Source organism: Ranitomeya variabilis, chromosome 1 (assembly GCF_051348905.1).
Source record: "Ranitomeya variabilis isolate aRanVar5 chromosome 1, aRanVar5.hap1, whole genome shotgun sequence".
NCBI classification, from domain to species: domain Eukaryota; kingdom Metazoa; phylum Chordata; class Amphibia; order Anura; family Dendrobatidae; genus Ranitomeya; species Ranitomeya variabilis.
Window position 1 is genome coordinate 1,102,288,127 of NC_135232.1, and position 25,332 is coordinate 1,102,313,458.

The following is a 25,332-nucleotide window of genomic DNA, read 5'->3' on the forward strand; positions in this document are numbered from 1 at the left end:
ATCCGAGTTCCACCAACGTCAGGTGGTCCTTGGTAGTGCTTTCAGGCACGGGTACCTCCTGCTTAGTAACCGGGTTCCAGTAACGTCAGCTGGTCCTCGGTAGTTCCATTGGCTCTTGGACCTTCGGCTACCCATCCGGGTTCCAGCACCGTCAGCTGGTTCTCGGCAGTGTCTTTTGCTCTTGTACCTTCTGCTCCCCATCCTGGTTCCAGTACCGTCAGCTGGTTCCGGGCAGAGCCTTTGGCTTAGGTGCCTCCCTCTGGGTATCCGAGTTCCACCAACGTCAGGTGGTCCTTGGTAGTGCTTTCAGGCACGGGTACCTCCTGCTTAGTAACCGGGTTCCAGTAACGTCAGCTGGTCCTCGGTAGTTCCATTGGCTCTTGGACCTTCGGGTAGCCATCCGAGTTCCAGTTCCATCAGCTGGTTCTCGGCATTTTCTCAGCCTTCTTGTACCTTCTGCTACATTTCCAAGTTCAAGAGACTAAACACGATGACCCGGAAGAACACCCCTAAGATGACGACGACACCAGAGACGACAACCACCGTGATGACGACGACCCTGGAGACGATGACCCTGAAGACCACCCCGATGACGACGACCCCGGAGACCACCCCGATGACGACGACCCCGGAGACGACGACCCTGGAGACGACGACGACCTGGAAGACCGAGAAGCAGAAGAACAAGAGGCTGCAGAACAAAGAGCAGAAGGACATTAAGCATAACACAAAATATCAGAGCAAAAAAATATTATGTAAATTATAAGCAGAAGAAGACTAAGCAGTGTATGGGGGTGAGTCCGTTCCTCCTCGTGGTGCCCCTGGATAAAGCCTGATGCTGCAGGCCAAACTGAACGCGGACAAATGTAACTGGTTTGTGACAGGCAGAACGGAAGGTGTAATCTTCAAACTTTTATAGATAACAACTACGGGAATGCCTGTCACAAATAAGAATATGATGAAGAAGTTGAATATGATGAAGATAATAGTAAAATAAAAAGAATATGAACAATGTAACCCAAAAAATAATAGGTAGAAGATGAAGAAGAAGATGAATAAGGTGAAGAAGTTGATGTCAAAGAAGCTGATGATGAGGATAATTAAGAAGAAAGCGTGGGAGAAGTAAAAAAGAAGGTGAAGGGCGTGGAAGTAGTGAAACATCAATATCTGACATAAAAAAAAAAAAAAATAACATAGTCAAATTCTTTCTAACGCCGAACTTCATAAAAAAAAATTAAAAATCCTGCTATTCTATTACATTGGGCTAAACCTCTGTCCCTTTAATATCTCCGCCACGTCCCCCAATACATCCTACATTATTCTTAGTTGTTTTCCTTCATGTAGAATGAACCTACAAGTTTATAAAGGGTTTATTTTAATTCCGATATTTTCGTCCCATTGACTTGCATTGGGATCGGGTATCGGTATCGGATTGGATCCGATATTTTGACGGTATCGGCCGATACTTTCCGATACCGATACTTTCCGATATCGGAAAGTATCGCTCAACACTACTCATCACTAATAATTATCTGTTAAAGGTGGATTTCGTAATATAATCGCTGACTTTATCCATATGAATTAATGACACACCTTAATTATATTTCACTCTCCACCTGTAAAAATTGCGAAACTAAACTCAGAATTAAGAATTTAAAGTTTCACACAGGTGAACTGCAATGTTTAAAAGTTCCTATATTTATTATATGCAAGTCACCTAATTCCTGATTTCAGCACAACTGCAGACCATCAATAGGCGTCACCCAACAGCAACGGTCAAAGAAGAGGTCAAAATAGGAAGGATAGTGCAAAATATTGGAATCCTGGTTGCAACCTCAATGGACCCCATTATAGTTTATGATGAGTATAATCCCGCTGAATCTACTAATCTGTGAAATGTCATTCTCCACATCACCTGCAAATATAGTAAAAATTATGAAGTATAATATACCAGTAGACCATTGTGGTGTCAGTTCTATAATGTGTTTTCACAAAATATAGAACAACTCACACAACTATTATCCATGGGTATGAAGGGGGAACGGGTCAGTATTATAGGGGGTGTGAAAACTGGGCAGTTGCCCAGGGCCCCCACTACCCCAGGCGCCCCAATCCTGTGATGTGCCACTATTAGTGGCAGACCATGTGGCTACTATGGGGCCCTTGTTTTGGGGGATGCCAGGATTCAGCGCCGCCTCTGGGCACCCTCAGCCCAGAATCGCACATTCAGGATGCAGACACAGTTGAAGCAATGAAGGAGGAGGCATACCGTCCACTCCCTCCCCCCATCATTCTCCCTCGGCATCTGATGTCTCAGCCAGCGGGTGCGAGGATTTCACTTCATCGTGCCATGCTGTGCTGGGCAGTGGAGCTGCTGAAGAGTCGCACAGTGGAGACCGGAGCAGCTGGGAAATGGGGAAAAGTGAGTTTTGTATTTATTTTTTTAAATCATTGAGTATATTGTGGTGACCATAATACTGTATGGAGGCCTATGGAGTATGTACTGCATGTGCATTTTTCTCTATGGATGAATATGGGGAGCAGATTATACTGTTTGGAGAACTATAGGGTGTGCAATATACTGTATGGAGGACTATGTGCTGTGCATTATACTGTACGAAGGACTAAGGGGTGAATTATACTACAAGGAAGACTATGAAGTGCACTATACTATAAGAAGGACTTTGGGGTGCATTATACTATATGAAGAATGATAGGGTGCATTATACTATATGGAGGACTATTGGGTGCGCATTATACTGTATGGAGGACAATGGGGCATGCACTATACTATATGGATGACTATGGAGCGCATTATACTATATGGAGGCATTTGGGATGCATTATACTACATTGAGGACTAAGGGGTGCATTATACTACTGTATATGGAGGACTATGGGGGATGTATTATATTATGGTATATGCAGGACTATGCGTAGTGCATTATACTATATGGAGGACTATGGGGAATGTATGATACTATGTGGAGGATTATGGGGAGTGAATGATACTATATGGAGGACTATGGGGATGCATTATATTATGATATTATGGTATATGCAGGACTATGCGTAGTGCATTATACTATATGGAGGACTATGGGGAATGTATGATACTATGTGGAGGATTATGGGGAGTGAATGATACTATATGGAGGACTATGGGGAGTGCATTATACTTTATGGACAACTATGCGGTGTTAATTATACTGTATGTACTGTATGGGGGCTATGGGGTGGGCATTATACTATATGCAGGACTATGGGGTGCAATATAACTGTATTAAGGACTATGGGGAATGCATTGTGCTGTATGCTGGACTATTGGGTGTGCTTTATACTGTCTGGAGGAATACGGGGTGCATTATACTATATGGAAATCTATGGGGTCCATTTTACTGTATGGTTGACTGTGATGTCCATTCTACTGTATGGAAGACTATGGGGCTGCATTATATTATACAGATGACTATGGGATGTTCATTATACAGTATGTACTGTATTGGGGACTATGGAGCACATTATACTATACGGATGACTATGGGATGTTCATTATAATGTATCTACTGTATGGGGGTTATGGAGTGTGCTGTTGTGGATTCTGTTTGTGGGCTCCCTCTGGTGGTTACTGCTGGTACTGGGTGACTTTGGTGGGTTGCGGCCTTTGGTTTCCACCTGTCCATCAGAGGCTGGGTGTTTCCTATTTTACCTGGCCTTTCTGTCATTCCCTTGCCGGCTATCAATGTATTCAGATGTGCTCTGTTTGGTTCCTGCCTACCTGCTCCCAGATCTTTCAGGATAAGCTAAGTGCTGATTTTCAGTTGTTTGTTTTTTTGTCCAGCTTGCTTATTATGTCTCTATGCTAGCTGGTAGCTCTAGTGGACTGAGGTTCTCCCCATGTGCCATGAGTTGGCACATGGGTTCTTGTAATCTCAGGATGGTTTTTTGATTAGGGTTTTTTTTGCTGACCGCTCAGACCCCTTTTGTATCGTTCTGCTTTCTAGTTTACAGCGGGCCTCAATTTGCTGAACCTATATATATCATCTCTATGTGTGTGCCTTCCTCTCATTTCACCGTCAATACATGTGGGGGGCAACTATACCTTTTGGGGTTCATTCCTCTGGAGGCAAGTGAGGTCTTATTTTCTCTGCAGTACTAGTTAGCTCTTAGGCTGGTGCGTGGCGTCTAGAACCAACGTAGGCACGCTCCCTGGCTATCTCTAGTTGCGTTTGTCAGGCGTAGGGCAACGGTCAGCCCAGGTTCCATCACCCTAGAGCTCGTCCGATATTTTGTATTACTTTGCTTGTCCCTTGCTATCCCTAGCCATTGGGATTCATGACAGTATAGCCGGCCAGCAAAGTGTTAATTGTTTGGGCTGAAGCAGGAGAAAAAGAAGTGTTTAAGGGAAATTTTATTTTTTTTTTTTTTTCCTTCAGAGTTTTGCTGCCTAGCCCTTAATTGCTGTCTAGCTGCTTCTTACCTCCTCTTAACCCTTGAATGGCTCTGATATTAGCTGTTTAACATGGATGTCCAGAGTTTGGCTTCCAGCCTGAGTAATCTCGCGGCAAAAGTTCAAAACATACAGGATTTTGTTGTTCACACTCCCATGTCTGAACCTAGAATTCCTATTCCAGAGTTCTTTTCTGGAGATAGATCTACCTTCCTGAATTTCAGGAACAATTGTAAATTGTTTCTTTCTTTAAAATCTCGCTCCTCTGGAGACCCTGCTCAACAGGTCAAGATTGTAATATCTTTCCTGCGGGGCGACCCTCAGAATTGGGCATTTGCATTGGCACCAGGGGATCCTGCATTGCTCAATGTGGATGCGTTTTTTCTGGCATTGGGATTACTCTATGAGGAACCCAACCTGGAGATTCAGGCTGAAAAGGCTTTATTAGCCCTCTCTCAGGGGCATGATGAAGCGGAAATATATTGTCAAAAATTTCGGAAATGGTCGGTGCTTACTCAGTGGAATGAGTGCGCCCTGGCTGCTAACTTCAGAAATGGTCTTTCCGAGGCCATTAAGGATATTATGGTGGGGTTCCCTACGCCTACAGGTCTGAATGAGTCGATGGCTATGGCCATTCAGATTGATCGGCGTTTACGGGAGCGCAAACCCGTGCACCAGTTGGCGGTGTCTTCTGAACAGGCACCTGAGACTATGCAATGTGATAGAATTCAGTCCAGAAGTGAACGGCAAAATTATAGGCGGAAAAATGGATTGTGTTTTTATTGTGGTGATTCAGCTCATGTTATATCAGCATGCTCTAAACGCACAAAAAGGGTTGATAAATCTTTTGCCATTGGTACTCTGCAGCCTAAGTTCATTTTGTCTGTGACTCTGATTTTTTCACTGTCTTCCATTTCCGTCGATGCCTATGTGGATTCAGGCGCTGCCCTGAGTCTTATGGATTGGTCATTTGCTAAACGCTGCGGTTTTAGTCTGGAGCCTCTGGAAGTTCCTATCCCTCTGAAGGGAATTGACTCTACACCATTGGCTATGAATAAGCCGCAGTATTGGACACAAGTGACCATGCGCATGACTCCCGTTCATCAGGAGGTGATTCGCTTCCTTGTACTGTATAATTTACATGATGTACTAGTGCTTGGTCTGCCATGGTTACAAACTCATAATCCTGTCCTGGACTGGAAAACAATGTCTGTGTTAAGCTGGGGATGTCAGGGGGTTCATGATTATGCACCTCCGATTTCAATCGCTTCATCTACTCCTTCTGAGATCCCTGCGTTTTTGTCTGACTATAGGGATGTTTTTGAGGAGCCTAAGCTCAATTCGCTCCCTCCTCATAGAGATTGTGACTGTGCTATAGAATTGATTCCTGGCAGTAAGTTCCCTAAGGGTCGTTTATTTAATCTGTCACTGCCAGAGCATACTGCTATGCGGAATTATATTAAGGAGTCCTTGGAAAAGGGACATATTCGTCCATCTTCGTCCCCTCTGGGAGCAGGTTTTTTTTTCGTGGCAAAAAAAGATGGTTCCCTGAGGCCTTGTATAGATTATCGCCTTCTGAATAAGATTACAGTCAAATATCAGTATCCACTGCCATTATTGACTGATTTGTTTGCTCGCATTAAGGGGGCTAGATGGTTCACTAAGATAGATCTTCGCGGTGCGTATAATCTGGTGCGGATAAAACAGGGTGACGAGTGGAAAACCGCATTTAATACGCCTGAGGGCCATTTTGAGTATTTGGTAATGCCTTTTGGACTCTCCAATGCTCCGTCAGTCTTTCAGTCCTTTATGCACAATATTTTCCGTGAATATCTGGATAAGTTTATGATTGTGTATTTGGATGATATTTTGGTGTTTTCTGATGACTGGGAGTCTCATGTTTTACAGGTCAGGAAGGTGTTTCAGGTTCTGCGGGCCAATTCTCTGTTTGTGAAGGGCTCAGTGTCTCTTCGGAGTCCAGAAGATTTCTTTTTTGGGGTACATTTTTTCTCCTTCTACTATTGAGATGGATCCCGTCAAGGTTCAGGCGATTTGTGACTGGACACAACCTACATCTGTTAAGAGCCTTCAGAAGTTCTTGGGGTTTGCTAATTTTTATCGTCGGTTCATTGCTAATTTTTCTAGTATTGTTAAACCTTTGACTGATTTGACTAAAAAGGGTGCTGATGTTGCTGATTGGTCTCCTGCGGCCGTGGAGGCCTTTCAGGAACTTAAGCGCCGGTTTTCTTCTGCTCCTGTGTTGTGTCAACCAGATGTTTCACTTCCTTTTCAGGTTGAGGTTGATGCTTCCGAGATTGGAGCGGGGGCGGTTTTGTCACAGAGAAGTTCTAATGGCTCGGTGATGAAGCCATGTGCATTCTTCTCTAGAAAATTCTCGCCCGCCGAGCGCAATTATGATGTGGGTAATCGGGAGCTTTTGGCCATGAAGTGGGCATTTGAGGAGTGGCGTCATTGGCTTGAGGGTGCTAAACATCGTGTGGTGGTCTTGACTGATCACAAGAATCTCATTTACCTTGAGTCTGCCAGGCGTTTGAATCCTAGACAGGCTCGTTGGTCGTTGTTTTTTTCTCGTTTCAATTTCGTGGTTTCATACCTGCCAGGTTCAAAGAATGTGAAGGCAGATGCTCTTTCCAGGAGTTTTGTGCCTGACTCTCCTGGAGACTCTGGGCCTACTGGTATCCTTTGGGATGGGGTAATATTGTCCGCCGTATCCCCAGACTTGCGACGTGCATTGCAGGAGTTTCAGGTGGATAAACCGGATCGTTGTCCACCAGAAAGACTGTTTGTTCCAGATGATTGGACCAGTAGAGTCATCTCCGAGGTCCATTCTTCTGTGTTGGCTGGTCATCCTGGAATATTTGGTACTAGAGACTTGGTGGCCAGGTCTTTTTGGTGGCCTTCCTTGTCTAGGGATGTGCGTACCTTTGTGCAGTCTTGTGAAGTGTGTGCTCGAGCTAAGCCTTGCTGTTCTCGGGCCAGTGGGTTGTTGTTATCCTTGCCCATCCCGAAGAGGCCTTGGACGCACATTTCCATGGATTTTATTTCTGATCTCCCGGTTTCACAGAAAATGTCCGTTATCTGGGTGGTGTGTGACCGCTTTTCTAAGATGGTTCATTTGGTGCCCTTGCCTAAGTTGCCTTCCTCCTCTGAGTTGGTCCCTTTATTTTTTCAGAACGTGGTTCGTTTGCATGGGATTCCGGAGAATATCGTTTCTGACAGGGGATCCCAGTTTGTGTCTAGATTTTGGCGGACGTTTTGTGCCAAGATGGGCATTGATTTGTCTTTCTCATCTGCATTCCATCCTCAGACGAATGGCCAGACGGAGCGAACTAATCAGACCTTGGAAACTTATTTGAGGTGTTTTGTTTCTGCTGATCAAGATGACTGGGTTGCTTTTTTGCCGCTGGCCGAATTTGCTCTTAATAATCGGGCTAGTTCTGCCACGTTGGTCTCTCCTTTTTTTTGTAATTCGGGGTTTCATCCTCGTTTTTCCTCTGGTCAGGTGGAGTCTTCGGATTGTCCTGGAGTGGACGTGGTGGTGGACAGGCTACATCAGATTTGGAATCAGGTGGTGGACAATTTGAAGTTATCTCAGGAGAAGACTCAGCAGTTTGCTAATCGCCGTCGCCGCGTGGGTCCCCGACTTCTTGTTGGGGATTTGGTGTGGTTGACTTCTCGTTTTGTCCCTATGAGGGTCTCTTCTCCTAAGTTCAAGCCTCGGTTCATCGGTCCTTATAGGATCTCGGAGATTCTTAACCCTGTATCTTTTCGTTTGGATCTCCCAGCATCGTTTGCTATTCATAATGTGTTCCATCGGTCGTTGTTGCAGAGGTATGAGGTGCCCGTTGTTCCTTCGGTTGAGCCTCCTGCTCCGGTGCTGGTGGAGGGAGAATTGGAGTATGTTGTTGAGAAGATCTTGGATTCTCGTGTTTCCAGACGCAAACTCTAGTATTTGGTTAAGTGGAAGGGTTATGGTCAGGAGGATAATTCCTGGGTGGTCGCCTCCGATGTTCATGCGACTGATTTGGTCCGCGCCTTCCATAGAGCTCACCCTGATCGCCCTGGGGGTTCTCGTGAGTGTTCGGTGACCCCTCCTCAAGGGGGGGGTACTGTTGTGGATTCTGTTTGTGGGCTCCCTCTGGTGGTTACTGCTGGTACTGGGTGACTTTGGTGGGTTGCGGCCTTTGGTTTCCACCTGTCCATCAGAGGCTGGGTGTTTCCTATTTTACCTGGCCTTTCTGTCATTCCCTTGCCGGCTATCAATGTATTCAGATGTGCTCTGTTTGGTTCCTGCCTACCTGCTCCCAGATCTTTCAGGATAAGCTAAGTGCTGATTTTCAGTTGTTTGGTTTTTTGTCCAGCTTGCTTATTATGTCTCTATGCTAGCTGGTAGCTCTAGTGGACTGAGGTTCTCCCCATGTGCCATGAGTTGGCACATGGGTTCTTGTAATCTCAGGATGGTTTTTTGATTAGGGTTTTTTGCTGACCGCTCAGACCCCTTTTGTATCGTTCTGCTTTCTAGTTTACAGCGGGCCTCAATTTGCTGAACCTATATATATCATCTCTATGTGGGTGCCTTCCTCTCATTTCACCGTCAATACATGTGGTGGGGAACTATACCTTTTGGGGTTCATTCCTCTGGAGGCAAGTGAGGTCTTATTTTCCCTGCAGTACTAGTTAGCTCTTAGGCTGGTGCGTGGCGTCTAGAACCAACGTAGGCACGCTCCCTGGCTATCTCTAGTTGCGTTTGTCAGGCGTAGGGCAACGGTCAGCCCAGGTTCCATCACCCTAGAGCTCGTCCGATATTTTGTATTACTTTGCTTGTCCCTTGCTATCCCTAGCCATTGGGATTCATGACAGTGTGCATTATACTATATGGAGGATTATGGGGTGCATTATACTGTATGGAAGACTATGGGGTGTGCTTTATTCTGTATGGATGACTATGAGGTCAATTATACTACGTGGAGGACTATAGAGTGAGCATTATACTATATGTAAGACTACGGAGCACATCATACTATATGGAGGAATCTAAGGTGCATTATACTATATGGAGTACTATGGGTGTACATTCTACTATATAGGGGATGCATTATATTATATGGAGGACTATGGGGAATGAATTATACCATATGGAGACCTATGGTGAGGGCATTATACTATATATGGAGGACTGTGAGGACCGTTGTACTGTATGGAAGGCAATGTTGGGACTATTATAGTATTTGGATGGCTATGTGGAGGCCATTATAATATTTGGAAGGCAATTATAATATTTGGAGGTCTATGTGGAGGCTATTATAATATTAGAAGGGCTATGGGGATTGCATTATACTATGTGGATGATTATCGGGAGGGTAATATACCGTATGGAGAACTATGGGGTGCATTTTACTATATAGAGGACTACTGGATGTGTATTATACTGTATGTAGTACTATGGGGCACATTATACTGTATAGAGGACTATGGGGTGTGCATTATACTGTATGGAGGACTATGGGGAGAACAGATAGAGAAGATAACTGTCTGAGAACTTGAGAACCAAAATTGTTTAGCAATATCAACAATCCCAAGGTTATAAGTCCATCTCCAGAGATCTTGGGGTATGTTCCCACGGTCAGTAAACACTGCGGGTTGGACGCTGCCTACATCCGCAGCGTCCAACCTGCAGCGGACAGATGTTACAGCATAGTGGATGCGATTTCAAGAAATCCCATCTCCACTATGCGTGCACGGACGCCTTCGGCTTCCCTGTGGAGATGGACATGTGGCACGTCTTTCCAGATCGCAGCATATCTGTTTATCTTGCGGAGACGCTCCGTCTCCGCAAGATAAATATCACCAGTCCAATGTATTGAGCGTGGTGATTCCGCATGGTTCTGTGAACACATGCGGAATCACCTGCGTTCAAAAACCGGCAGCGCTTTGGACGGAGCAGACATGTGCTGCGTCCAAAGCGCTGCCTAATACTGACCATGGGGATGTAGACTTAATGTTCTTTTATCCTCTATGTGCACCATAATTAATAATTTTACAACCCATGGCATAGCTACTCTTCCTGGAAGTGGACAGCAGCGAAAAATGTACGATAAATTGCAAAGAAATTCAAGCTGTCCTGTATAGAGATGAGCAAACTTGTTTGGAAAATATTCACTAGTCTCAAATTTGTCACAAATGTAGCAAATTCGGATTCGTGTTAGCTTTCACAAGCATTTTTACTCAAAGTCGGCAAAATTCAGTCACAGTTCGGTAAATCATCCCGTTTCCACTAATGTTTTTGTTATTACTTTTGCTAGGATAGTGCTGCTGAATGATGAGCGGGGGGGACGGGGTGACATGTTTAATATGGGAAGGGGGTGTGGAGAGGTTAGAGGAGCGGCATGCTTTTTTTTTCCATTAACCAATTAGGGTGCAGAAATCATCCACAATGTCACGTCATGGTAATCTGTGGTTGGCTGCCAAAGTCACATGTCCCTGGCCATATAAAAAGTGGACATCTTGTTTTGCTGGCACCACTTTCTCAGTGTCACATTTCAGAGAAGCTGCTCCTGATAGTGCTGAAAGTGAACTTGTCATTTAAATAGATAGGATCCTGTTCTGTGTGAAATTGATCTTTCAGCATTGAAGTAGATTGTGCAAAAACTGTGTGGCAGTCTCCGGAGGTCCCATTTGCTACTCCAAATCATTTGTGGTAAAGCTATGTTTCAGTGACTAATCAGAAGGCCTGATTTCCACTTAAAAATCTTTAGGCCTAAAAATGGGGTGCAGCGAGGAGGCCAAATTAGCTAATCCAAATAGTTTGTGATAAAATTGTGTTTCAGTGACAAATCAGAGGGCCAGATTATTTATTTACTGCAGGGTATGTAATAATTATGTTTCTATGTTTGTTTTTTTTCTGTTCAGTTACTAGTGTGAACACGGCCTGTCTTTCCTTTGAGCTGGGCAATATATTAATGTGGTCTCCCATGGCTGTGTGTCCACTAGTTGGGCCCAGTCCTTCTCAGCCCTTATCCATATGCATGTCACTTGACAAACGTTAAGGTTTTTAACATTAGATTTAGGACTGTCCCAATTACGGTCACCATGGAGTGGTGGGATGGCTTTTGCATGTTTTTGATCAAAAAACATGAAACTAAGTACCGTATATTATTTTTAGGCACTATGCAATTTATTTACTGCAGGGTATTTAATAGTGATGAGCGAATACATTCGGCACTATTCTTTACTTGCATGCGAGTAGTACAGTATTCGGGCTATTTGTTACTCGGTGAGTAATTATTTTTTCGTCTTGGTATATTCGAGTGACCCGTCCAGCATCTTTGCCGCTTTATTTGCAGCCAATGAACATGTTGGGTTGGCTTGCCAATCACAGTAATGCTGGCGCCAGCTTTTGGGTGGCATTAATGTGATTGGCTGGCCTTCCAGCATCATAGGGGATATTTAAAGGCTGCCGGCATCATCTTGAGCACATTGCAGCCAGAAACATAGGGAGAGCGTAGTCTGAGCATTGGGAGAGTGAAAGGAGCGTAGAGAGAGTGATAGGAGCTTATAGTAAGTGTCATTCCAAGAAGCTCTTTTAAGAGCTGAAGATTGTCAAGATTAGTTGTTTATTAGGTGGGGATTTAGTAGGGAGAGATTTAATAGGAGGGAGAGTGAAAGGCAGGCACCTGGGTGTTCTCATCATTGCAAGTGCATGCTGCATATTTGTAGAGGGAAATAATATTAGGTAGTAACAGCATATGCAAAACCATTTTTTTGGGAGCTACATAATATTCCTGTATATATATTTTTTTTTTACCGCAAAATAATATTCCTCAGTGGCAGCATACAGTGACATCCATTTTAAAATCTAATCGCTAAATAATATTTATCGTCTATTGCTTAAATACCTAATATTTGTCTAGCAGTTGTGCGACTGGTGCAAAACCTCTTGAGCTACGAAATGTCACTATTTACCATAAATTTCCCAGAGTCTGCTCTTTGGTGTGTCTCATAAAAGCGAGGCAAAAAATTCCCCCCAAAAATATATTTGTTTAGAAAATAGCGTATCTTTATGTAGCAGTTGTGCGACTGGCGCAATCTGGGTAGAGATAATCTTACGTGACAATTTAGCAGGGGCAATAATCTTCATTACTCCACATTTGGAGTATGTCAGCAAGGCGATCTAAAAAAAATCATAATTTTCTATTGTTTTAAAAAATAGCGTATCTTTATCTAGCAGTTGTGCGACTAACACAAAACCTGGAAAGATACGCAAACATGACTATTTACCCGTAATTTACATCAGTCAGCTGTTGCTGTGGTTAATCAAGCTGCAATCTCCAAAAAAAGTAGCCACACATTGTTAGATACAGTGAATTTGTACATAAGACATTTGTAAGGGTACTTGTGAAAAATAAAGCCAGCATTTTTTGTTTCATAAGCATAACACATTCAAAATGAGAAAGGGTAATGTTAAAGGATGTGGATGTAGTGGTGCCCACCAAGGCCGTGTGACAAATCTGAAGGTGACTGTATCGTTCATGTCAAAATTTGGTCAGCGCACTACACCACTAACGAACCCAGACAAGTGCGAGGATGTTCTGGGTTGGATGGCAGACAAAGGTGTGTTGACAAGCAGCACCACAAAGTCATCCACACGGTCCAGTTTCAGTAGCCAAGAGGCTGGACCTCTGAATCCTCAACCTGGTCCTCCTTCCTCCCAGCATCAAGAGTCGCAAAAGACATACACACATAGTCAAAATTGTTGGTACCCCTCATTTAATGACAGAAAAACCCACAATGGTCACAGAAATAACTTGAATCTGACAAAAGTAATAATAAATAAAATATCTATGAAAATGAACAAATGAAAGTCAGACATTGCTTTTCAACCATGCATCCACAGAACTTTTTTAAAAATTAAAGCTCATGAAATAGGCCTGGACAGAAATGATGGTACCCCTGAAAATAATGTGACGAAAAGGACATGTTAAATCAAGGTGTGTCCACTAACTAGCATCACAGGTGTCTACAATCTTGGAATCAGTGAGTGGCCTGTATATAGGGCTACAGACACTCACTGTGCTGTTTGGCGACATGGTGTGTATCACACTCAACATGGACCAGAGGAAGCGAAGGAAAGAGTTGTCTCAGGAGATTAGAAAGAAAATTATAGACAAACATGTTAAAGGTAAAAGTTATAAGACCATCTCCAAGCAGCTTGATGTTCCTGTGACTACAGTTGCACGTATTATTCAGAAATTTAAGATCCATGGGACTGTAGCCAACCTCCCTGACGTGGTCGCAGGAGGAAAATTGATGACATATGAAAGAGACGGATAATACAAATGGTAACAAAAGAGCCCAGAAAAACTACTAAACAGATTAAAGGTGAACTTCAAGCTCAAGGAACATCAGTGTCATATCACATCATCTGTCATTGTATGAGCCAAAGTGGATTTCATGGGAGACGACTGCAGCGCCCCAGAGTCCTGGTCGTTGCAGTACTGTGGCTCCGCCGCTAAGGGGGGCTATGGTACGTCTGATGGCACTGAAGGAGTTCATCTGACCAGGTATCACATACACCAATACATTTCACAGTCGGGCCTCCAGGGGGAGCTAAGGGTGCTATTTATTAGGCCACTCCTCACCGTGTGGGTAAACTGGGGGTCAGGCAGGAAGTTAGTCAGAAAGCTGACTGGGTTGGAACCAGGCAACACCTTGTGGCAGAGGGTGTTGTGGGGGAAGATTCGGTAGGGTCCCTGTCAGGTTTGGGACCCTGACAGAGGCCTGGCAAATAGAGAGAACGTCACGGGACCGTGCCTGCTCAGCATAGCGGCGGTGCCCTAAGAAAGGATCAGAAGCGAGATATATTGTGCTGAGTGAGAAACGAGATCAAAGCAAGAAGGAGAATACCAGTAGGAGTCGTGCTGTGAGACCGAGGCAACATCCTACTGAGGCGCACAGCCGGCGGCCGGAACGCCGAGGAAGTATTTCTATATCTAGCTCCAAGCAATACTTCAAACCAACGGCAGGACAGTCAGTCATAGGCGGGCTGTCTCACATATATCACCTATGAAGACATGGGGGGCACACTAGGAGAGGGGCGACTCTAGAGTCCCGGAAGAGCTCCAAGCCTACTCGTCATACGGGTGCCGTCCCAACCATAACACCGGGAGGGACGGAGGAGAAGAACATCATCCGAACGAGTTGTGAGGTAACACGAGAAACAGACACAACAGTTGTGGGGACTATCCCGTAAGCACAGCAGGGGAGGACCACAACACATAGCGCTAGCAGGAAGGCACAGATTTCCACCTGCAAAGAGAACTCTGGAGGTGCCATTGGACCGGCCGGACTTGCGCAGCCTGGTGAACCTTATTCCGGACTGAGGACCCAGAGACCTTCAGTAAAGAGGTAAAGAGACTGCAACCTGGTGTCCTCGTTATTTACTGCACCGCACTACCACCACCATCCACATCTATTACTGTACGCCCCTCAGCAGGGTCACGGACCGGTCCTAGCCACCGTGACAATCCCAGAGCAGAGACTCAGAGGCCCGGTACCGGGTACCCCTCGGCCCTGCGGCAGTGGGGGCGCTACACGACCAAGGAGGAAATCATTGTTAAAAAAAAAATATAAAAAAGCGAGACTGGAATTTGCCAAACTATATGTTGACAAGCCACAAAGCTTCTGGGAGAATGTCCTATGGACAGATGAGACAAAAATTGAACTTTTTGGTAAGGCACATCAGCTCCATGTTCACAGACGGAAAAATGAAGCATATCAAGAAAAGAACACTGCTCCTCCTGTGAAACGTGGAGGAGGCTGTTATGTTCTGGGGCTGCTTTGCTACATCTGGCACAGGGTGTCTAGTATCTGTGCAGGGTACAATGAAATCTCAGGACTATCAAAGGATTGTAGAGAGAAATATGCTGCCCACTGTCCAAAAGCTTGGTCTCAGTCGCAAGTCATGGGTCTTGCAACAGAATAATGACCCAAAACACACAGCTAAAAACACCTAAGAATGGCTAAGAGGAAAACATTGGACTATTTTGAAGTGGCTTTCTATGAGCTCTGACCTAAATCCTATTGAGCATCTTTGGAAAGAGCCGTCTGGAAAAGGCAAACTTCAAACACCAGACAACTGGAGCAGTTTGCTCTTGAGGAGTGGGCCAAAATACCTGTCGAGAGGTGCAGAAGTCTCGCTGACAGTTACAGGAATCGTTTTATTGCAGTGATTGCCTCAAAAGGTTGTGCAGCAAAATATTAAGTTAAGGAACCATCATTTCAGTCCAGGCCTATTTCATGAGTTTTATTTTTTTATTATTCTGTGGAAGCATGGTTGAAAAGCAATGTCTGACTCTCATCTGTTCATTTTCATAGATCTTTTATTTATTATTACTTTTGTCAGATTTAAGTTATTTCTGTAACCATTGTGGGTTTTTCTGTCATTAAATGAGGGGTACCAACAATTTTGACCACGTGTGTATGACCTCAACGCTGGCCACTCTGAGTAACTGTTTACATTCCCTTGTAATTTGTTAGGCTTCTTAACGTGCACCATTAAAGAGGGTAATGAATGATCATGAGTAGGTGGAGTGCAGTGATGCCCAAACATTTGAGCACCCACGGCCAGGCAGAAGCCACATTAGAGAGGGTCAATTCATGTCTGAAGAGGTGGAGGGTAATCATGACACCCAGCTGCCATTAGATCAGCCTCAAATCGCAACTCAGAAGGAGGATCAGATTGAGGAATTGGAAAATGACGTGGTCGATGATGAGGCCACTGATCCACCTGGCATGGTGTCAAGCCTAGCGAGCACAGCAGTGCATAGAGGGATGGATCTGTAGCAAGAAAACAGGCATGAAGAGGTACCGTATATACTCGAGTATAAGCTGACCCGAGTATAAGCCGACCCCCTAATTTTGCCACAAAAAAACTGGGAAAACTTATTGACTCGAGTATAAGCCTAGGGTGGAAAATGCAACAGCTACCGGTGAATTTAAAAAATAAAAATAGATGCTCCATACCGTTCATTATGGCCCCATAGATGCTCCACATAAAGATGTGCCATATATAATGCTCTGCACCGTTCATTATGGCCCCATAGATGCTCCATAGAAAGCTGTGCCATATATAATGCTCTGCACCGTTCATTATGGCCCCATAGATGCTCCTTATAAAGCTGTGCCATATATAATGCTCTGCACCGTTCAGTATGGCCCCATAGATGCTCCATATATATGTGTGCAATATATAATGCTACTGCTGCTGCTGCAATAAAAAAAAAATGACATACTCACCTCTCTTGCTGCCCGCAGCTCCTCAGCGTCCCGTCTCGGCGTCTCTCCGCACTGACTGTTCAGGCAGAGGGCGGCGCGCACACTAGTACGTCATCGCGCCCTCTGACCTGAACAGTCAGAGCAAGAGGACGCGGAAGACGGAGCGGCGCCTGGCGTGTGGAACGCGGACAGGTAACTATGACATACTTACCTGCTCCCGGCGTCCCTGGCTCCTTATCCCGGACAGCTGGTCTCTGGGTGCCGCAGCCTCTTCCTCTGTCAGCGGTCACCGTTACCATCATTAGAGGAATGAATATGCGGCTCCGACCCTATGGGAGTGGAGTCCATATTCATAACTTTAATGAGCGATCCCACGTGACCGCTGAACAGGGGAAGAGCTGCGGCACCGAAGACCATGGGTCGGGCAGGGGGAGCGCCAGGAGCGCTGGGACTAGGTGAGTATGCAACAGTCCTGGTAGAACTCGGTCAACTGTTCCACAGAGCCCCCCAACTTGGCTAGGTAACAGGCCAAAGGTGCGTTTTTCCCCCTGTATGGCAATTTTTTGTTAAAGTCCTTCAGATAAAACAACTGTCATTTGCAGCATCTGCCAAACCAAGCTAAGAAGAGGCAAGAACACTGCCAACCCGAACACCACCAGTATGCAAAAGCACATGGCAGCCAAGCACCGCAGTAGGAGAGCGGAACGCCTGGGTACAAAATCTGTGTCTGAGGGTCAAATCACTGCCCCTTCCCCTGTGTTACGGCCTTCCCAGTCTGCTGACCATGAAGGAGGCGCTGATGCCTCCTGTTCACAACCAGCGGTTACACACACACAATATCAGCCGTGCTCTGGCCAACGCAGTCACAGGGAAGGCCCACCTAACCACAGACACGTGGACAAGTTCTTGTGGACAGGGATGATACATTTTTCTGATGGCACACTGGGTTAACCTTGTGGAATTTGAGACAGAGTCAGAGGCTGGGACATCAGCCGAGCTGTTGAAAGGGGTAAAAGAATAGACCGATCAGTGGCTCTCCCCACTGAATCTTCAACCAGGTCTGATTGTGTGTGATAATGTGCATAATGTGCGATACGAGTGGGGTATTCCCACACCCCCATTCCATGTGGACATGCTGCCTACCTGGGCTGTTGATAGGAGCTCCTTTCTTGAGCTACTTAGGTAGCTGTGCTGATGATTACCTTTTTCCTCCTTGCAGCTTCAGTTAGCTGTTTGTATTAGAGTGTCAGGTGCTCTCACGACTTTCCAATTGTAGTATATTGGTATTCCATTTTCAAAGCCCCTACCTTGGGCTATTATCTCCATACCATGCTATTTTTACCTCGAGTCACTTAGCACATGACCTTCTCTCTCTTTATTGAGATACAGTATATGCAATTGCTTCATTTAGGTTACTAGGGGTTACATCATATTACAGATGATGTATATACTTTGGTCCCTATCATGTATTATTATAATACTAATGGTCTTATTGCATGTACTGTTGGTTCTATTTATTGCTTTATTGTATACCTGTGGAGCTCCAAATATTAGCTATCCTACATGGACACATAATTTTCTTTGGGAGTGTGTTTTGATTATCATGTTGTATGTATGTTTTAAGATGTTCTTAAACTTACGGTATGTTCCAGGTTCTAAAGATTTATATGCATTCTTAATCATACTGAATCAGGTGTGCACACCAATTTTTTGTTTGGTTTATTCTCTCTTTGTATGAATATGCATAAGTTGATGGCGGCTTTAAAACTTGGCAAGCTGGTACATGTTCCATGCATGGCCCATGTTCTGAACTTGGCTGTACAGCGGTTTTTAAAAACATACCCTGACTTGCCTGACATTCTTGCCAAGGTACGCCGTGTCAGAGCACATTTCCGGAAGTCATCTCAGGCTTTCGCCGATCTATCTTTGCTGCATCAGCGCTTTAATTTGCCTCATTACTGACTGATTTGTGCCCTGGAATTCGACCTTCAATATATTGGCAAGGCTTAGTAAGCAGCAGAGTCTATGAATTCCAGCTTCTCAATGCCCGTCAGAGTAACACTCAGCCCCCACATGTAACAACTCTGCAGAGTGGGTCTGGATCGCTGACCTATGTGAGGTTCTTCAAAACTTTAAGTACTGCACCAAGATGATGAGCGCTGATGACGCTATTATGAGCATTACCATCCCGCTGCTCTGTCTATTAAAACATTCGCTGCAGAATCTGAAAGAGGAAGCTTTGAATGTGAAGCAGGTGGCTATGGAGCAAGATTGTACAGTAGCTGATACCACACAGCCCAGCCTCACACAGTATTCTCAGGCCACATTGGGTGATGACGAGGATCAGGAAGAGGAGGAGGAGGAACAGGAGTTTTTGCTCTGCACTACAGAGGGGACTCCCAATCCCAGCTTCATGCCTGTCCAGCACGGATGGCCTGAAGAGGAGGAGGCTATACATCGTGAGGAGGAGAGGATGGTTAGTGTTCTTCCTGGTGAGAACACTGAATGTTTGACTCTTTGTAGTCTGCCACACATGGCAGAGTTCATGTCCAGATGCCCAAGACACTCGCATAAAAGACATTTTGTCCACCATGAAATACAGGCTGTGCACCTTTCTTGACCCACAGTACAAGGATAAATTTGCTTCCCTAATGTTGGAGGCAGACGTGCCATTTTCAGTGCATGCATGCCAGAGGGCCGTAGTGGAAGACTTGCTCAAAAGATTACCCTCCAACAACGCTGGATGCTGAGGTCCCAGCTCTTTTCACCCACATGGATTACAGGAAAGGGCCACACACCCAGACGCAACTCGGGGGGGGGGGGGATGTCTACCAACTGGGCCAATTTCTTGACACCGTCCCGTGAGCAAGGGCTTTCTGTGGGTGTAACTATGACAAGGAGGGAGAAGTTGACCAAGATGGTGAAGGACTACTTAAGTAGCCATACCAGCGTCCTTCTTGATTCTTTAGTGTCCTTTAACTATTGGTTGTCCAAGCTGCAAACTTGGCCCAACCTCTCCTTGTATGTCTTGGAGGTGCTGCCATGCCCTCAGTGTATTGTCTGAGCAGGTTTTTAGTTTTGTAGGTTCAATCATAACGGTTAGGCGCACACATTGGCGCAGCATTGAGTAAATGCAGGCCAAATGGGTTTTTTGTAAGTTGCCTTAACGTCCATCCCTTTCCATCCAAAACCATTTTGTTCAGGAAATCACCTCCTCCACCTGCTTCTGCAACAAGTTCTTAGTGTTCATCTGTGTGTACCCCACGTGGCTAATGTTTTGTACTTTTTTAAACCTTTGCACATTGTGCGATGATGGAACTTGTACTCTTTATTTCTACCTCTTGTAATAACTGCTAAGTGTATTGTGATTAGTGATGAGCAAATTTGTTAGGAAAGGATCACCAAACATAAATTTGGCACGAATATGGCACATTTGGATTTGTGATCGGAAACACGAGCAAAAATTTATAAAAGAGGTAAAAATCGGTAACATTCGGTAAAAAGTGCAGGAAAATATTTGCATTGCCACAAACGAATTTTCAGCACTTCAGCAATGATGATAGTGGTGTATCATGAGCATTTGGCACATTGCGGCTAGCCAATCAGGGCCAGGAAACACCCACAATGTCCTGACACAACGGCTTGTGTCATTGGCTGCTGAAATCACATGTCCATCTGCAGCGCCCCAGAGTCCTGGTCGTTGCAGTACTGATGCTCTGCCGCTAAGGGGGGCTATGGTACGTCTGATGGCACTGAAGGAGTTCACTTGATCAGGTATCACAGACACCAATACACTTCAAAGTCTGGCCTCCAGGGGGAGCTAAGGGTGCTATGTATTAGGCCACTCCTCACAATCTGGTAAAACTGGGGGTTGGATAGGAAGTTAGTTAGAAGCTGACTGGGTTGGAACCAGGCAACATCCTGTGGCAGAGGGTGTTGCAGGGGAAGATTCAGGGGGGTCCCTGTCAGGGGTGGGATCCTGACAGAGGCCTAGCGAACAGAAAGAACGTTACGGGACCGCGCCTGCACCCCGTTGCGGCGGTACCCCAAGAAAGGACAAGAAGCGAGGTTTATTGTGCTGAGTGAGAAACGAGATCAACGCAACAAGGAGAAATACCAGTAGGAGTCGTGCTGTAAGTCGAGGCAACATCCTACTGAGGCGCGCAGCCGGTGGCCGGAACGCTGAGGAAGTATTGAGCTCCAGGCCTTACTTCAAACCTACGGCAGGACAGTCAGTTATAGGCGGGCTGTCTCACTCAAATCACCTAAGAAGACATAGGGGGCAACATTTGGAGAGGGGCGACTCTAGGGTCCCGGAAGACCTCCGAGCCTACCCGTCATACGGGTGCATCCTAGCCATATCATCTGGGGGACGAAGCAGAACATCATAATCGAGTTGTGAGGGAACTTCAGAAACAGACACAACAGTTGTGGGGACTATCCCGTAAGCACAGCAGGGGAGGACCACAACACACAAGCGCTAGAAGGTAGGCACAGATTTCCACCTGCAAAGGGAACCCTGGAGGTGCCATCGGACCGGCCGGACTTACGCAGCCCGGTTAACCGTATTCCGGATTGAGGATCCTGAAGCCTTCAGTAAAGAGGTAAAGAGACTTCAACCTGGTGTCCTTGTAATTTACTGCGACCTGCACCGCACCACCACAACATCATCACCATCCACTCCTTTCACTGGACGCCCCTCAGCAGGGTCACGGACCGGGTTTAGCCACTGTGGCAACCCCAGAACAGAGACTCATAGGCCCGGTACCGGGTATCCCTTGGCCCTGCGGCAGTGGGGGCGATCCACATCTCCATATAAAAAGCGGACATCTTGTCTTAGAGCCATTTTGACACTGTAACAGCGCAGAGAGGCTGTTCCTCATGCTTGCTCTGTTAGCAGCAAGATTTTAGCTAGTTAGCTAGGTGGTTGTATATCAGTTAGATAGTGTAGCTAGCTAGTGTCCAGTGTGACTGTTAAATTTACTATCCAGCAGGGGTAGGATTCGGCCGGTTCTCCCCAGTTCGATAGAACCGCTTGTTAAAATAGCAGATGGTTCCCCGAATCGGGGAGATTCAGAGCCGCATACCATACCTCCCAACTGTCCCATATCTCGTGGCGCAGTCCCGATTTTGAGAGTGCCCCATGGTCCCGCACTGCAGAGCCACATCCCTCCACCCACAGAGAGCCACACACCGTTTTATGGCTGCCGTTGCTCTGTGCGCACAGGACCTGTGATGAGGTCACAGGAGGGGAGGAGTCAGCAGTCACATGATCAAGGGCCTCCATGTATTGCAGGACTCTGCCGTGCTGTCATGGTGCTGGATGAGAGTAAGCTTATGTGTGGGGTCAGGAGGGGCTTACAGTGTGGATGTAGTAGAGCCGTGTGTGTACGAGGTGTACATAGCAGAGCCGGGTGTGTACGAGGTGTACGTAGCGGAGCCGTGTTTGTACGAGGTGTGAGGAGTGGAGCAGTGTGTGTGTGTATGAGGTGTACGGTGCGGAACCATGTGTGTACGAGATGTACGGAGTTGAGCCATGTGTGTACGAAATGTACGGAGCAGAGCCGCATGTGTACGAGGTTCACGGAGCACAGCCGTGTGTTTATGAGGTGTACAGAGCGGAGCCATGTGTGTAAGAGGTGTACGGAGTGGAGCCGTGTGTGTAAGAGGTGTACGGAGTGGAGTCATGTGTGTAAGAGGCGTATGGAGTGGAGCCATATGTGTAAGAGGTGTATGGAGCGGATCCGTGTGTGTAAGAGGTGTACTGAGCGAAGCTGCGTATGCAAGGTGTACAGAGTGGAGCCGTGTGTGTATGAGGTGTACAGAGTGGAGCCGTGTGTGTGTACAAGGTGTACGGAGTGGAGCTGTATGTGTAGGTGTAACTATTTGTGGCTATTATACTGTACCGAATATCATGTGTGGCCATTATACAGTGTTGAGCATCATGTGGGGCCATTATACAGTATGGAGCATCATGTGGGGCCATTATACAGTATGGAGCACTGTATGGCCATCATACAGTATTGAGCACTGTGTGGCCATTGTATGGTATTGAGCATCATGTGTGGCCATTATACAGTATTGAGCATCATGTGTGGCCATTTTACAGTACTGAGCATAATGTGGGGCCATTATACAGTATTGAGCATAATGTGGGGCCTTTATACAGTATTGGGCATCATGTGGGGCCATTATACAGTATTGAGCATCATGTGTGGTCATTATACAGTATTGAGCATCATGTGGGGCCATTATACAGTATTGAGCATCATGTGGGGCCATTATACAGTATTGAGCATCATGTGGGGCCATTATACAGTATTGAGCATCATGTGTGGCCATTATACAGTATGAAGCATCATGTGTGGCCAATATACAGTATGGAGCATCATGTGTGGCCATTATACAGTATTGAGCATCATGTGTGGCCATTATACAGTATGGATCATCATGTGTGGCCAATATACAGTATTGAGCATCATGTGTGGCCATTATACAGTATTGAGCATCATGTGGGGCCATTATACAGATTGAGCATCATGTGGGGCCATTATACAGTATTGAGCATCATGTGTGGCCATTATACAGTATGAAGCATTATGTGTGGCCAATATACAGTATGGAGCATCATGTGTGGCCATTATACAGTATTGAGCATCATGTGTGGCCATTATACAGTATGGATCATCATGTGTGGCCAATATACAGTATTGAGCATCATGTGGGGCCATTATACAGTATTGAGCATCATGTGTGGCCATTATACAGTATGAAGCATCATGTGTGGCCATTATACAGTACTAGACTGTGGCCCGATTCTAACGCATCGGGTATTCTAGAATATGCATGTCCCCGTAGTATATGGACAATGATGATTCCAGAATTCACGGCAGACTGTGCCCGTCGCTGATTGGTCGAGGCAACCTTTATGACATGATCGTCGCCATGGCAACCATTATGACATCTACGTCGATACTGTGCCCGTCGCTGATTGGTCGAGGCGAATTCGCGGCAGACTGGTCGACGCAACCTTTGTGACATCATCGTCGCCATGCTGTGCCGGTCGCTGATTGGTTGAGGCCTGGCGGCCTCGACCAATCAGAGACGCAGGATTTCCAGGACAGACAGACAGACAGAAAAACCCTTAGACAATTATATATATAGATGGAGCATCATTTGTGGCCATTATACAGTATGGAGCATCATGTGTGGCCAATATACAGTATTGAGCATCATGTGGGGCCATTATACAGTATTGAGCATCATGTGGGGCCATTATACAGTATTAAGCATTATGTGTGGTCATATTTTTATGTTTATAATTATTGTTTATGAAACAGTGTGATCAGCAGTGCTAAATGGGTGTGGTTGGGATGTGAATATAGGTTGTGAAATGGGTGTGGTCAGAGGCGTGGCCTAAAATTTTACACGGCGTGCTGTGCGCACCACAAACTTTGGCCCTCATTCCTTTCTTCAAAAGTTGGGAAGTATGGTTTGACTGCGCCTCTACTTGTATATGCTTGAGGAAAAGGTGTGTGTAAATGGGTGTGGCTTAAAAATGGGGGTGGTATTTGCAGCGCCCCCACTGCCGCAGGGCCGAGGGGTACCCGGTACCGGGCCTCTGAGTCTCTGCTCTGGGGTTGTCACGGTGGCTAGGCCCAGTCCGTGACCCAAATAATAGATAATAGGTGTGGATGGTGTTGGTAGTGCGGTGTAGTGCCAGTCGCAGTTAATAACGAGGACACCAGGTTGCAGTCTCTTTACCTCTTTACTGAAGGTCTCAAAGTCCTCAATCCGGAATACGGTTAACCAGGCTGCGCAAGTCCGGCCGGTCCGATGGCACCTCCAGAGTTCCCTTTGCAGGTGGAAATCTGTGCCTTCCTACTAGTGCTATGTGTTGTGGTCCTCCCGTGCTGAGCTTACGGGATAGTCCCCACAACTGTTGTGTCTGTTTCTCGTGTTCCCTCACAACTCGATTAGATGATCTTCTGCTAATCCTCCGTCCCTCCCTGGTGTTATGGTTGGGACGCACCCGTATGACGGGTAGGCTCGGAGCTCTTCCGGGACCCTAGAGTTGCCCCTCTCCAAAGGTTGCCCCCTATGTCTGCGTAGGTGATTTAAGTGAGACAGCCCGCCTGTGACTGACTGTCCTGCCGTTGGTTTGAAGTATGGCTTAGAGCTCTGTACCTCCTCGGCGTTCCGGCCGCCGGTTGTTTGCACCTCAGTAGGATGTTGCCTCGATCTTACAGCACGACTACTACTGGTATTCTCCTTCTTGCTTTGATCTCGTTTCTCACTCAGCACAATAAATCTCGCTTCTTGTCCTTTCTTAGGGCACCGCCGCTATGAAGTGCAGGCGCGGTCCCATAGCTTTCTCTCTGTTTGCCAGGCCTCTGTCAGGATCCCACCCCTGACAGGGACCCTACCGAATCTTCCCCCACAACACCCTCTGCCACAAGGTGTTGCCTGGTTCCAACCCAGTCAGCTTTCTCTCTAACTTCCTGCCTGACCCCAGTTTTTCCAGTATGTGAGGAGTGGCCTAATGAATAGAACCCTTAGCTCCCCCTGGAGGCCCGACTGTGAAATGT

General features: G+C 46.0%; 1 protein-coding gene across 1 annotated transcript in view; it reads right to left on the reverse strand.

Moving 5' to 3' along the window:
* Positions 1 to 17,983, reverse strand: part of LOC143790368 (protein S100-P-like) — a 79,222-nt gene extending 61,239 nt beyond the window's left edge. The window contains exon 1 of the mRNA XM_077279115.1: positions 17,888 to 17,983. The gene's annotated coding sequence lies outside the window, so the exon portion shown is untranslated. The remainder of the gene's footprint in view (positions 1 to 17,887) is intronic.
* Between the last annotated feature and the right edge of the window lie 7,349 nt (positions 17,984 to 25,332).